The sequence below is a fragment of the Helianthus annuus genome, chromosome 16 (genome assembly GCF_002127325.2).
Source record: "Helianthus annuus cultivar XRQ/B chromosome 16, HanXRQr2.0-SUNRISE, whole genome shotgun sequence".
NCBI classification, from domain to species: Eukaryota; Viridiplantae; Streptophyta; class Magnoliopsida; order Asterales; family Asteraceae; genus Helianthus; species Helianthus annuus.
The window spans coordinates 184,618,505-184,632,964 of NC_035448.2; the positions used below are offsets into that span (position 1 = coordinate 184,618,505).

Consider the following 14,460-nt stretch of genomic DNA (forward strand, 5'->3'; position numbering starts at 1 on the left):
TGTTGCCTTTTAATCTATTCAAAAATACCAAAAAGATTTTAGGTGTGTTTTAATATAAACTTTATAAAAGCCAAAAAGATTTTATTTCTACTTTATTTTCGATCGTACGATGTTGGAACTCGAGTCTTCGTTACCTGAAACCTGACTGAAAACCGAACTGACTAAATCTTCATAAACGGTCGAAATTTGCAAGTTTTGAAAGTTAAACTAAAATTGACAAATTTATTAAACTTTCAAACTGTCGGACGGTGTTTGATTGTGACATGGTCATACGTGTGTCATTTGTTTATGTTTACTATATTCCAAGCAGTTGTTCTCATTACGCGTTTAGATTTCTTGCATGTGCAGATTCTAAAGGCTAGGAGAACATGGTCGATGACAAAGATTCGGAATGAAGACACGACGAGAAGGCGCTCAAAAGATGAAGATGATCGAGTTGCCGCTGGCCATCATCAACACCACAAGGATCTCACTTCATAAAGATCAAGTCATTCACGAGCATAACTCAATGGGGAGCTTATGTTAAGGGGGAGTTTGTCAACACACTTCCTACATGATACGGGGAGTTTGTTGATACACTTTTTGCTTTCAAGACGTGAAGACTTTGAAGATCCTCCGACATTGAAGACTTGAAAGGACATCAGAGTTTTGAGAACTCGAAGACCAAAGACCATCGAAGTTCGAGACAAAGCTACAGCCAAGGGGGAGTTTGTTGGTGCACTTGTGTCTGTACTTTGTCTGTATTCGGTCTATATGTAAACGATGTCCTAGTTAGTCTGTAAGTTGACCGAGTCAACCATCCTCCGGATTGACTTGGTCAAACTGTTAGTTATTGGTTGTCTTTTGTCTGGCTCGAAGGATGCACATCGAAGGATAATACTGATCCTTCGATGAACTCGTAAGATGAACCTTCGAATGGATGATCGATAGATCATCCTTCGAGGTGAATACTGATCCTTCGAAAGCTTTGTAGTCGATAGATGATCCTTCGACCATCTATCGAATCCTTCGGACAAAGCAACCTGTGCTGGTATATATATACCCATGCAGTGTGTGTTAGAGAGACAAACAGAAAGAGAGGTGCACACATAGAGAGTTGAGAGCTTTCTGTCCGAAATACACACACACACTTTGAGAGTTTGCAAGTTAGATTTGTGAACATTGTGCTTGTAACCGAAACCTTCATACGTATTAATACAGTGGTGTTAATCGGTGAACCTTGTGTGTTTGTCTTTCTACTTGCTTCATCCCGGTTTGCTTACTAGCTTGGATTCCGCACTCGCTAGTGGGTTTGTATAACAAGGTTTAGGTTCGTCATCCTCCGAAGAGGGACCTACAGAAAGATAGTCCAAGTAAATCAGTTCTCTTTTGTTGGGTGTTCAGTTTTGTGGGGCAGGGCCTCAAATCTTGCTTGTTTTCTTGGTCAACTTTCGGCTGAACTTTATATGTAATGGTTTGGTTTCATGTTAGTTTTGGTTGTTCAAACTTTTTTTTGCTAATATTGTGTTTACTGTTTAGTTATGTTATGTTATGAGTTATGATAATAGTGTGGTCTACATAAATCAACAAATGTGCAAAATGTAACAAATATTAATGCTCAAGATGTGACTTTGAAGGGAAGTTATATTGTAATTTTATTTTATGTGCACAAATATTAATGCTCAAGATTTGACTTTGAAGGGAAGTTATATTGTAATTTTATATCATGTGCACAAATATTAATGCTCAAGATTTGACTTTGAAGGGAAGTTATATTGTAATTTTATTTTATGTGCAAACTTGTTTATTTTATTGCTGATTAAATGTGTTTTCTTTCGTAGTTGATTGGTTCTTAACCGTCCCTACTCTGAAATTAAGTCTGCATAGAAAACATATGAACTATTGGCATAACATCCTTATGATCAGGTGGTATCTGTGTTGGATGATTATTTAAATGATGATAACATGTTCTTACAAGGATATCTTTGAGAAATGTATCATAATGAAACTCCTAAACTCTGTTATTTTGTTTACTCAGCTTGAAGCAGAATTCTTCACAGAGTATGAGGAGCCAAGTAGCAAAGGAAGTTATGGTGTTGTTGGTTATGTTGATACTCACACAGGTGAAAAGGATGCAGTTAAGAAGATAAATGATGCTTCGGACACGTCAATGATGCCGCTCGGGTTCTTTGAGAAATCAAGCTTCTTCGCTTGCACAAGCATCCTGATATTGTACAAATCACACATATCATGCTTCTTCCTCCTCCTAGAAGTGTTTTTAAGGATATTTGTGTTGTTTTTTGAGTTGATGGAATGTGATCTTAAGTTTGACTATATTCAAGATGTTTTTTGAGTTGATGGGAGTGCTGGTTATATTCAGTTTGTTTTTGTCAAGTAGGGCTGATCACATGAACTTGGATAAAATGACTAGGTGGCTATATCACAACTAATAAATAGTCAATAGAGCTTATATGAATCTGCCTACGATGCTTGAATTAGTTGTGATTGTTTTGGTCTTACACTATGCGTAATTATATGCTACCGCTTAATATTCTTGATTAATTCTATGCTGATGACATCAAGGCATTTTTGTAACTTTACCTAACTTGCTTTTAAACTAAAAATTGATGGTTGGTCCTAAAGTTCATTGTGTTTATTCAATTAGCTTGCACGTTAAAACATTGCCAATAGTCAAGGTTTGCATTAGTTTTGCAATAATATATTCTAAAAACCTTTTTGCAACCATGATGGTAGATTCACTGTTTTTGTGCATGTCTCAAGAGAACAACCGCCTCATGTTAGTCCATACTTCAATGGTATAAATATAAGAAGTGAAAAGGTATCTATTCTTTAGAGCTTTGTGTAGCTTACATATAACTGTCACTACCACCATACTTGAATGAAAATATGAAACAAAAAGGAATGGCTGAACTTGCATCGAATAAAAGATAATTAACAGGAGATTGTATCTTATTACATTAATAGGTCGCCATGCCTTTCTAAATATTATTATAGCAACAAAAATCTATGATTCTGATCTTATGTCGATTGCTCTTGCTTTGAAACTTTTGGTTGATTGGGGGAAAAAATATCAATGGTTGATGCAGAGAGGAGACTATTAATGAATGCACTTCAATCGCCGCACATTGCTGATTCTTTGCCACTGAAGAATGCCGCAACTGACGCTCACGTTCTGCTACACTGCCACCATCTTCATCACACGCCACATCAGAGACTACATCCCCGTACATAGCCCTAAACTTACCAACCTAAGTGATAGGTTTCCCGCCGCATCGCGCGGGTAAACAACTAGTATATATATATATATATATCATATATATATATGGAAAAAAGGGTTTAAAAAAAATAAATAAATAAGCTAGCCGTTGTGGGATTTGATTGGTTGGTCAAAATGGAACAAGCGTTTTAATAATCACGCCGGCAACAATTTTTCTCGAAAATCACGCCCAAAATATTACAACTTAACAACACAACTTTTTACTATTACATTTTATAATTGTTCAATTTAATATATATAATCCAAGGTCTCGTGTTTCTTTTTAATTTCTTTTCTTTATAATATAAAAAGTAACTGATTCTTTGTAGAATTATACATTATTCACACCAGCTTTTATAATAGTGATACTGAAAAAAATATGTTTTCTTGTACACACGTATATATGTATAGGTATAAATAGGTACATGCAATCGTCGCAAATTTGCCGCTAGTTGATACAAATTACCTATAACCTATAACCACATTTCATGTGATGGGGAATAGTACCCACATCCAATTGGTAGAGGAGGGTGGCTGCAGCCTCCAATTGGAGGAGGTGGGCGGCTGCCCAATTAGTTATTTTTTCTTTTCCCGAGTTCAGTGTTAGCATAAATAAATTTACAAACAAATTCCAACATATGTATTAAAAGTGGTAGGGTGGATAACGCGCATGCTTGCCAGTTTAAAATTACAATTTTAAAATTAGATCATATGTAATGTGGCTTTATAAGGGCATGAAAGATTTTGATAATGCCCTTACACCATTACTCATGGGCATTATAGGGGCATGAAGAGTGAGGGGCACTTCTATAATAATGCCCAAAGAGAAGAAGAAAAATAATGGAAAGTAATAAATGAAATGGGCATTAACCATTACACCTTTTTTAAAAGGGCATTATGATGATGATGTGGTGAAAAATGCCCCTTAGACCATATGTAATGGGGCTTTATAAGGGCATGAAAGATTTTGATAATGCCCTTACACCATTACTCATGGACATTATAGGGGCATGAAGAGTGAGGGGCATTTCTATAATAGTGCCCAAAGAGAAGAAAAATAATGGAAAGTAATAAATGAAATGGACATTAACCATTACACCTTTTTTAAAAGGGCATTATGATGATGATGTGGTGAAAAATGCCCCTTAGTGGGCATTAACCATTACCTATGGCCTTATAGTCTTTCCATCGTTTTAGTTTCTTTTAGCAAAAGTATGGAAATGTTTTGTTTTAATTGGTTGACACGATATAATTTTTTTAGATCGTGTTATGATTAGTATGTATAAGTAATCGAAACACACAGACGTACATGTTAAGAGAGAAATATTCGGCTTATTGTCCTGCAACGCGGGCGGAGCAAAAACTAGTTTCTGACAAATGTAACATTTTAGTTTTTTAAATTAGAGTGAATTGCAAATCTTGTCCTTTATCTTTATACACATTTGCAGGCGGTGTCCTTTATGTTTAAAATTGACGAGTTTTGTACTTTATGTTTTAAAATCTTGCACGTTATGTCCTTTAGCCCAAACCTAGTTAGATTTTTCTGTTAAATCTGATCATGTGATTTGCACATGAGGGTATATTTGTCTTTTCAACGTTATAGGGACTATTGTGCAAATATTTAATATCATGAGACCATTATGTAAAAAAAAAGAAAAAATATATAAAACCTAAATAAATCTCTATGCTCTCTCCCTTCTCTCTCTCTAAGTTACTCTCTTTCTCTAACCTGCAGATTCAATCATGAAGCCACATGTTTATCTTTTATGATTACAAGTTCAATTTCATAGATTGAACACCACAGGTTTAACCACAACTAGGGGTGTGCAAAAAAACGAATTAACTGAACCATAACCGAACTAACCGACAAAACCGAACCAAATAAAAAACTGGTGGGCCGGTTAATGGTTTTTTTGATAACCGAAAGTAGCGGGTCGGTTATGGTTATCATTTTTTCCATACCCACCATAACCGAACCGAACCGACATATAATAAATCTTTGTACCATTTCGGGCTTTTCAACTTATTTTTAGTATTTGATGTTTTTGAATGAAGATTTTTAGTACTAATGGGTTTTTCATATCATTTTGTGATTTTGGTTGAATGTTTATCTGAATTTATGAAATGTATCATATCACTTTATTTGAATATTCGATAATAATTGGTATTAATATTATAGATTATATGTATTTTTTTAATACTATGTAATATACTAATATATACAAATATGGAATAACAATTTATTTCATGTTAAAATGATTAAGCTATTCTAGCTAAGCTAAATACACGGTTAACCACCCATAACCGACACGCTATAACCATCAAAACCGAATAACCATAACCACCATGACTGATCGGTTATGGTTATGTTTATCCAATAACCGACATCGTGGTTATGGTTATGGTTTTTGGTCAAAACCGACCCAAACCGACCGATGCACACCCCTAACCACAACTATGAAAAGCAAACTTAACAAACTCACACCTTTCAATTCTCTCACTAAACTCACATCCAATTACCCAAAATTCATCTACCAGTCTACCACCATAACAGTGCACCGGAACAACAACCGTCGGCAACACCGTCGGAACTATCACCACCACACATCCACACTTATCGCGAACCATTCGAACACAGCCTCACCACCACGGTAAGTCGTTTCCGGCTAAATTGAAGTTCGGGAACCGGAAAACGACTGGTCTTCAGATCTGACGATCTCCAGAGCACCTTCCACCTTCCGCTGACTAAGGAACGAACTCGGTTCTAGACACTCATGGGTCACAAATTGTGGCAAGGTGGGTTTTTTTTATCTAATCCCCAAATTATTGTGAATTGAATCTGAAAATTTGGGGGTTTGTGTTGGATGAAATTTTGGTGGTGGAGGTGGAGATGTGGTGATGGTGTTGTTGCAACTGTGGTGGGTTGGTGGTTATGGTGGAAACATGTGGCGGTGGTGGAAGGAGGTTGTGGCAGTGGTGGTAGTTATGGTTGAAACATGTGGAAGCAGGTTGTGGCGGTAGTGAAGGATATTGTGGTGGTGGTTTGGTTGAATTGCTGTGGACTGGTTGAAGTATAGAGATTTAACACCTCGTAAAATCATGTCTAATGATGTATTGACACGTATAATAAACCCTAATGAAGTCAAACATTGAATTTAAGGGACTAATTTTTCGAAAAATCGAAAACCTTGATTATGAAAGGACTGGAAGTGTTAGCATACCTAAAATAAGTTTCTAAATAACCTCTTACGATATTTATATTCACAAATGAGACACTTGATGATCGAGTGTAGCCGTTTGCGTAATTAATTGAAAGTTTGCGCAATGAAGGGTTAAAAGCGTCAACATGTTAATTCTTACCTCTGAGTGACCTTTTAACAAACCGGGAGCTTCATGATATTTGATTATACTCTCAGGAATGCCAGTTATTGGCCGTCTAAGGTTTTTATGCCTATAAGTAAAGTTACGCGCAACTTTGCACGTTAGAGGGACTAAAAGTGTCAATATGTTTAATTATACCTCTGAATGACCTTTTAGCAAACCTGAAGCATCGTGATGTTTAATAATACTCTCAATAATGCCTAATACGGATTAGATAAAGCTTCGATGCTATTAATCAATGAGATACGCAAGTTTGCGCATTAGAGGGACCAAAAGCGTTAACTTTTGAATCTACGCCTTTTGGTGACCATTTAAGCGAACAAGAGCGTAGCAATATTTAATCACATGCTTGTTAATACCCATTATGGGCCTTGGAAGGCTTGGATATCATTAAACGACATTTCGCACTACTTTTGCGATTAAAGGGCTATTTGCGTCAAACTGCAAAAGTATACCTATTCGTAGGATATCGAACATTCCGGAATATGATCATAAGTTAAACATGTCCTAAACATCCTTTTTATAGCTTAGATATAGGCTTAGAGGTGTTTGGTACGCAAAAATAAACTTTTAGGTCATGCAGGGACTAAAAGTGTCAAAAAGTGCACAAGTTTGCATTTTCACGTATATCTTACGTTCTGGATATATCCAGACATCTAAAAATTTATGTAAGCATTAAAATATTTTATTTTAATGATTGGCATGATAAATTTCCATTCGTCGCGTATTTCGGATCGTTTTTCGCGTCCGTTCGTATTTCGTCGTAATTAGTCGAACAACGTGACCGTACGGCCAAACGAACCGACATCCGACATAGTTTTGGGCATGTTTTGTGTCCCCTATGTTTAGGCATCATTGTAGAGCCTTGGAAATGGCTTAACGAGCCTTAAACATGCCAAATAGGACCTTATATACTCATAGGGACCATTCCTGTAATTTCTGGAACTATGTTTGCTGGTTTGGACTTGCAGGCGGGCTGCGTAAGCTGTCTGGGTCTCCTACGCGGGCCGTATGAAGTGAACAACAACAGAAAACCAGTTTATTTGCTGGTTTTTGGTTAAAAATAGTTCTATACTCACAAACATCAATCTAGGGGCTTGCCCACTGAAAGATAAAACCACTTGACACTTGTTTAAATCTGGTTTCATCTCCCGACACTTGTCACGATCCTACGAAGTCCCGAACACTATATATAGTGGTGGGATTTCACTTGTTCTTTCACCCATTGCTTGAAGCTTTTGCTCTCTAACTCAAATTTGAGGATCCTAGTCATTGGGAGCCTCCTTTTGAGTTCCTTTCAGTCCTTTGGACCTTTTGTAAGTTTCTTTTCGTGCTTAGTTTAATTATGTAGCGTTTATAGCTGAAAAGTCAAGCGATTGCGATAAATGCTTTGCCTTTTAAACGGTTAAGCCATTGTTCGCAGCGAACATGGCTACGTGACCATAATTAGGTAGGTGTTAGACCCTCAAAAGGGCACCTCCTAATTACCACGTTTACTCAGTCAATTGTCGGGTCAAACTTCTTAATAAAAAGTCAAACGAGTCAGTTTTTACTAATAAATTCATAACTAATAATACAGAGTTATGGAACATGTTTTAACACTTAAATAACTTAGTAATTAAAATAAGAACATGTTTAAGCATGTTCCACCCGACAATTCTATGTATAGGCTCGGTTCGGAACCGAAAGTCGCAAAAGTAGACTTTTGCTTTGACTTTCAGTTCTGACCCGATTTAGCTTAGTTTAGACATGCCTTAGAATTCCATTAGGACCAGGTTATAAGTTAGTGTAACCCTCTGAGGTTATACAACTTGGTTCCTTAGTTATCCGATTCATATGCATGTTTCCGTTATATGCCTAAATGTTGACTATTATGCCCTTTTGATCTTAAAAAAAGATTTTTGAAAATGTGAGAGGATAGAAACCTTTATTACTGATTTATAAACTTTTCCTAAAAATTTGACATCAGTTTGAGGTCTAGGTTAGGAGTTATGCTCATTAGCGTAAATGAAAAGCTTTTTATTAATTAAACGGCATAATTAGCATATAGCCTATTTAAACCCAAATTTTGATACCAAACTTTTTACCCACTGATGTAAAATAATATTTTGGGATTTTTGAAGATTTTTATTTATTTTTAGGATGAGCATAACATAGGGTTCTAGCTTTGATTCGGTAATTGTCGGTTTTGCCCTTTTGGCCTATAAAATGAGGTTTACATAACATTTTGATACCAAACTTTTTGCTACTGATTTTATATGATAAATAAAACATTTTAAGCTTTCTGGAATGATAAAAATATCAGCTTGTCACACCCCGTTTTCCACGTGTCTCACCGGTGGGCCCGGTGGGGGATTACCGTGACGATGTTGGCAACAATATAGTCAAACCACACAATTATATAAAGCACAGCGGAAGCATAAGATAAATATATAAATTTCAACCTCTGATTGTAATATCAAAGTGTATTACAGGGGTTGAATATATCCACAGTGGATCGTAAATAAAAGTAAAGTATTGTTCCATCAGATACTGCAATCAAGCTTGCGAGGCTTATCCCGACGCTAGGGAGCTAATACCAGCCAATTACGTTTAGGTACCTGCACTTAATCTTTTTGGGGAAAATACGTCAGTTTACACTGGTAAATACATTCAACTGACACATTTGAAAATGTTTATTAAAATTGATTTGAATGCACAAGGCACAAACTCTTTTATAACTTGGGAAAATTCATAATGATCTTGTGAACGTTTTACATGTTCTTTTATGCGTTCAGTAGCCCGGGTCGTGCCGGGTTAAAGATTTATAGACACACCACGTTTGCGTAAAACCGTAGTATAAAAACCAACGGCTACGTCTTTTAATTTTTAATGTCGACACTTTATACCGGGTGTACGCCTACACCGGGATGTCGATGGTCGTGGCCATTTCGTAAAATGATGCCAAGGATATCCGGGACAACGGTCATTAAACCCCCCAAAGGCTTATAAGCAACAAAACTGTTTAAATGAGCCGATCATATTTAAATCAATTAACCACCTAAGCGATGGAATTATATAATGCTCAATCAAGCGGTATTAATATACCGTAACCCAAGCCCATATAGGGGAAATAAGTCAAAAGTATTTACCTTTGCAAGTATAAATCCTTAATTTAGATCAAGTCACCGATAGCTTTTACTGGGGCTCCTAATCTGGAACGAAGGTTTTAATTAACCTCTTAGAATCCTAACGGTCCTTGTATTAGCCGTAGCTTAAACCGGTTGATTCCGATATATAGATATGGTTAATTCGCATGAAAAGGCGAAAACCGAGAATGGAGTATGATTTGGACCCAACAAGTTCAGGGACTTGTTTTATATGGGTTTATAGCTCATACTCTGGATTTTTGGGGATCAAATAATATAATTTGACCCATATCGGCTATTGCACGAAAACTAGTTCCATGAGCCGTACCGTGTGCGCAAATAGGCGAAACGGTTAACCATAAGTGTCCTACGCTTATTTCCTAAGTCAATATGCCTTAAAAGTGTTGTGGTATCAGTAGGATACCTTCCGTGACGCCCGTAACGAGTTTAAGTTTATATTATGCCCCGTAGGGGCTTTTCGGTCATTTTAAAGACTTTAAAAGGGCTTTTCGAGTTCTACAGGAAATCTGAGTTTCCCGAACAGCTTATAAAGCTTAAAATACTTTATTTATTATTTAAAAGCAGTGGCAACTGGAATCGGGTCAAAAGACCTTGTAGAACTCCCGTTTTGGCCAAAAAGGGCATATTCGGTATTTACCGAACCGTAGCCATAACCGCAGGTTATGAGCAAGGTAAAAATTATTAAAAATCTCTAAAATTCCCAAAATATTATTTTACCACAGTGGGTAAAAGTTTTGGTGTCAAAAACTTGGGTTAGATGGGCGTTATGCTAATTGCGCCGTTAATTACAAAACTTTCTTAAAAGTGCGCCTTTTAGCATAACTCTCATTCTAGACCTCGGATTGACGTGAAACTTTAAGGACATGCTTATAATTTAATAAGCAAGGTTCTGGTCTGTTCACGTGTCCGAAATATTTGTTTTATTTTCAAAAGGCCGTTACGGTCAACTTTTAGGCGTTTAACGGAAATGCGTAAAAGACTCGGATAACTCGTGAACCGATCACAGAGGTTTATACCATCATGTAACCTGGTCCTAAGAGTGTCCTAAGGCATATCTATACCTCACTAAAACGGGTCAGAACTGAAGTCAAAGCAAAAGTCAAACTTTTGCGACTTTCGGCTCCGAACCGGGTTAATATAGCAAACGGTCGATTCAAACGAGCGCAAACAAGTTTATATGCTTATTATCATGTTTTATGATTATCAAAACAGGTTCCATAACATATATTTTACGGATTATGCATATATCGCTAAAATAGCTTTCTGTTGACTTTTTAACCGCACGTTTGACTCGACATTTGACATAGTTAGAGTGGTGATCAGAGGGAACCCTTTTAGGGGTTTATTACCTCCATTGATACCAACTTATAATTACTTTTGATTCGTCATAAGACTGAACCATCACTGAGTTATTTTAAAGTCAAACCGTATTTACGACGGTTCGGTTTTTAGCTAAATACTAAGCATGAACTGAACTATGAATGATCAAAGTAACTTACAGAAGTTAAGACTTGAATGTAGAGCAGAGAAGAACACTTGGGAGCCTTTAGAATAGCCAGAGATGTGTGTTTGAGTTGTTGTGAATGTTATGCACACAAGGGTGCTATTTATAGTCAAAAACATGATCCAAGATCATTACAACTCAAGCTACAACTGGTTATGGATGGTTGGCATGTGTCCTAGAGAGTTATGGGTCGAGTAGGGGGCAACCATACCTCTGAAAGACCCATTATTACATGTTTTGGCGTTTAAAACAGCCAACAGCCATGTTTCTGTCGCTGGGCGCTGCTTACGGACCGTATGGCTTCGGCCTTGCGGTCCGTAAGCCATAGGCGGATAATTTGAAATCATTCACCTCCTTACGGTCCGTAAGGTATAACCTTTGCGGTCCGTAAGGGGTTAAAAAATGAATCATTTTCAAATCTTTTTGTCATGATTACTAAATCTAGGTAATTAATTACTTGACCTTTCGGGTTTGAAGGGGTAACTTTGCGGTTTGACCCTCGGTTATTTACCGATAGGGGCCTCGAGCTATTTACCCGCATTATTAAGTCCCCGGTTTATTTATTTAATTATTCTGAAAGTCTTAACTTTCATTATTGACGCTTTTAACCCTTCTCCTACGAATTCGATCGTAACTTTCTCGTTTCATATCGAAACTTCGCGAAATTTATATATATTATTTTAGTGAGTGTATAATACCGTTACAAAGTCTTGGGAACGTTAAAGGGTCACTCAGAGGTATAATTAAACATGTTGACACAGTTAACCCCTGTAGTTTGTAATCTCTCACTTTCTTCCGCGTTTTGTTTTTGTACGATCTATAATTTATTCGTTTGAAGGTTCAAGCATTATTTAGGGATACTATACAGTATATTTACCCTTGTTGACATTTATAACCCTCGAATTTACGTACTTTCAAGGTTTGTCAAAATTAGTCCTTTATTTATTATAGATGCCACGTGTAATCAAACGACACGTGTTAACACATCATTGGACACAGAAATTCGAGGTGTTACATCCTCACCCCCTTAAAATAAATCTCGACCCGAGATTTACTCAAATAAATAGGGGTATTTTTCTTTCATTGTAGCTTCGACTTCCCACGTATATTCAGGACCTCTACGAGCATCCCATTTGACCTTTACAATCGGTACGTGCTTTCTGCGAAGCTTCTTCACCTGTCGATCTTCAATCGACAAAGGTTTTTCTATAAACTTTAAGCTCTCATCTATATGCGCATCTGTGTGTGGAATCACCAACGATTCGTCGGCGAAGCACTTTTTGAGATTGCAGATGTGGAACACATTGTGAATTCCATTGAGCTCTTCAGGCAAGTTCAGTTTATAGGCGACTGATCCGACTCGTTCAATGACCTCAAAAGGCCCTATGTATCTCGGACTCAGCTTGCCTTTCTTGCCGAAACGCATCACCCCCTTCCAGGGTGATACCTTAAGTAATACCTTTTCACCCACTTCGAAGTGAAAATCCTTACGCTTTGGATCAGCGTAGCTCTTCTGCCTATCGCGGGCAGCCTTGAGACGTTCCCGGATCTGGACAATCTTGTCCGTCGTCTGGAAAACAATCTCTGGTCCCGATAATTGGACCTCTCCTACTTCCGCCCAACAAACAGGCGATCTGCATTTCCTACCATATAATGCCTCAAAAGGCGCAGCCTTTATGCTGGTGTGGTAGCTATTATTGTAGGAGAATTCGATCAGGGGTAGGTTTTTATCCCAGTTACCACCTAAATCGATCGCACATGCACGAAGCATGTCCTCTAGCGTTTGGATAGTACGCTCACTTTGACCGTCCGTCTGTGGATGGTAAGCCGTACTAAAGTTTAAACGCGTGCCCAAAGATTGCTGGAAACTTTTCCAGAAGTGTGACGTGTATCTAGTATCCCTGTCGGAGATAATAGACACAGGTATGCCGTGTAAGGCTACAATCTTATCAACATAAAGTTGGGCTAACATATCGGAGCTATACGTCTCCTTGATGGGTAGAAAATGAGCTGATTTAGTCAGCCTATCGACTATGACCCATATTGTATCGTTTCCTTTCCTGGTTTTTGGTAACTTGGTTATGAAGTCCATAGTTACGCATTCCCACTTCCACTCGGGAAGCTCAGGCTGTTGTAGCAAGCCAGACGGCTTTTGGTGCTCGGCTTTGACTTGAGCACAAGTCAAGCACTTTGCTACGTGGGCGGCCACAGACTTTTTCAAGCCTATCCACCAATAATTTGCCTTTAAGTCTTGGTACATCTTATCAGCACCAGGATGAACTGAGTATTTGGAACTATGGGCTTCCTGGAGAACAACATCTCGTAGTCCTCCATAAATCGGAACCCATATACGTCCGTTCAGCCTCAAGATTCCATCCTTGCTAAGAGTCAACTGCCCCTCAGTTACTCCCAGCTTTTCATTTGGATAGTTAGCTTCCAACACAGCCTCTCGCTGTGCAGCTAATATCCTTTCAATTAGATTGTTCTTGACTTCAATGCTCTTGGCATTGATTCGAATGGGTTTTACCCTTTCCTTTCTGCTCAAGGCATCGGCGACTACATTCGCCTTGCCGGGATGGTACCTGATTTCGCAGTCATAATCATTCAGGGTTTCCATCCAACGGCGTTGCCTCATGTTCAATTCTTTTTGGTTGAACAGGTGCTGGAGGCTTTTGTGATCAGAATAAATCACAAATTTAATGCCATAAAGGTAGTGCCTCCACAACTTAAGTGCAAATACAACGGCACCCAACTCCAAATCATGGGTGGTGTAATTCTTTTCATGCACCTTTAATTGCCTTGAAGCATAGGCAATCACCTTGCCCTTCTGCATAAGAACACACCCCATGCCTGTGTGTGATGCATCGCAGTAAACTACGAATCCATCTGTACCCTTAGGTAAGGTTAACACAGGTGCGTTGCTTAGCTTCTGCTTTAGTATTTCAAAAGACTCTTGCTGCTTCGGGCCCTGATGTGTGTAAAATGCAACATATAAAACACATCAATTAAGGCATAAAACTAACCCTTTTTAAGTACTAATGTTGGAAAAAGAGTGTTTTTGTCTTCCTTTTGTATTTTCAGGATGAAATGAGCTCAAAATCACAAAAGAAGCAAAAAGACCACTAATTCTACCATAAATACAAGAAAAGGAACAAAAGTGGACTGCCCGG

General features: G+C 37.8%; 1 long non-coding RNA gene across 1 annotated transcript; it reads left to right on the plus strand.

Annotated features, from left to right (window-relative positions):
* The first annotated feature begins 1,819 nt into the window (after positions 1-1,819).
* LOC110916819 lies at positions 1,820-2,337 on the plus strand. Its single transcript, XR_004883169.1, has 2 exons — positions 1,820-1,905; positions 2,028-2,337. It is a non-coding gene; the product is annotated as an uncharacterized LOC110916819 (long non-coding RNA).
* The last annotated feature ends 12,123 nt before the right edge of the window (positions 2,338-14,460 follow it).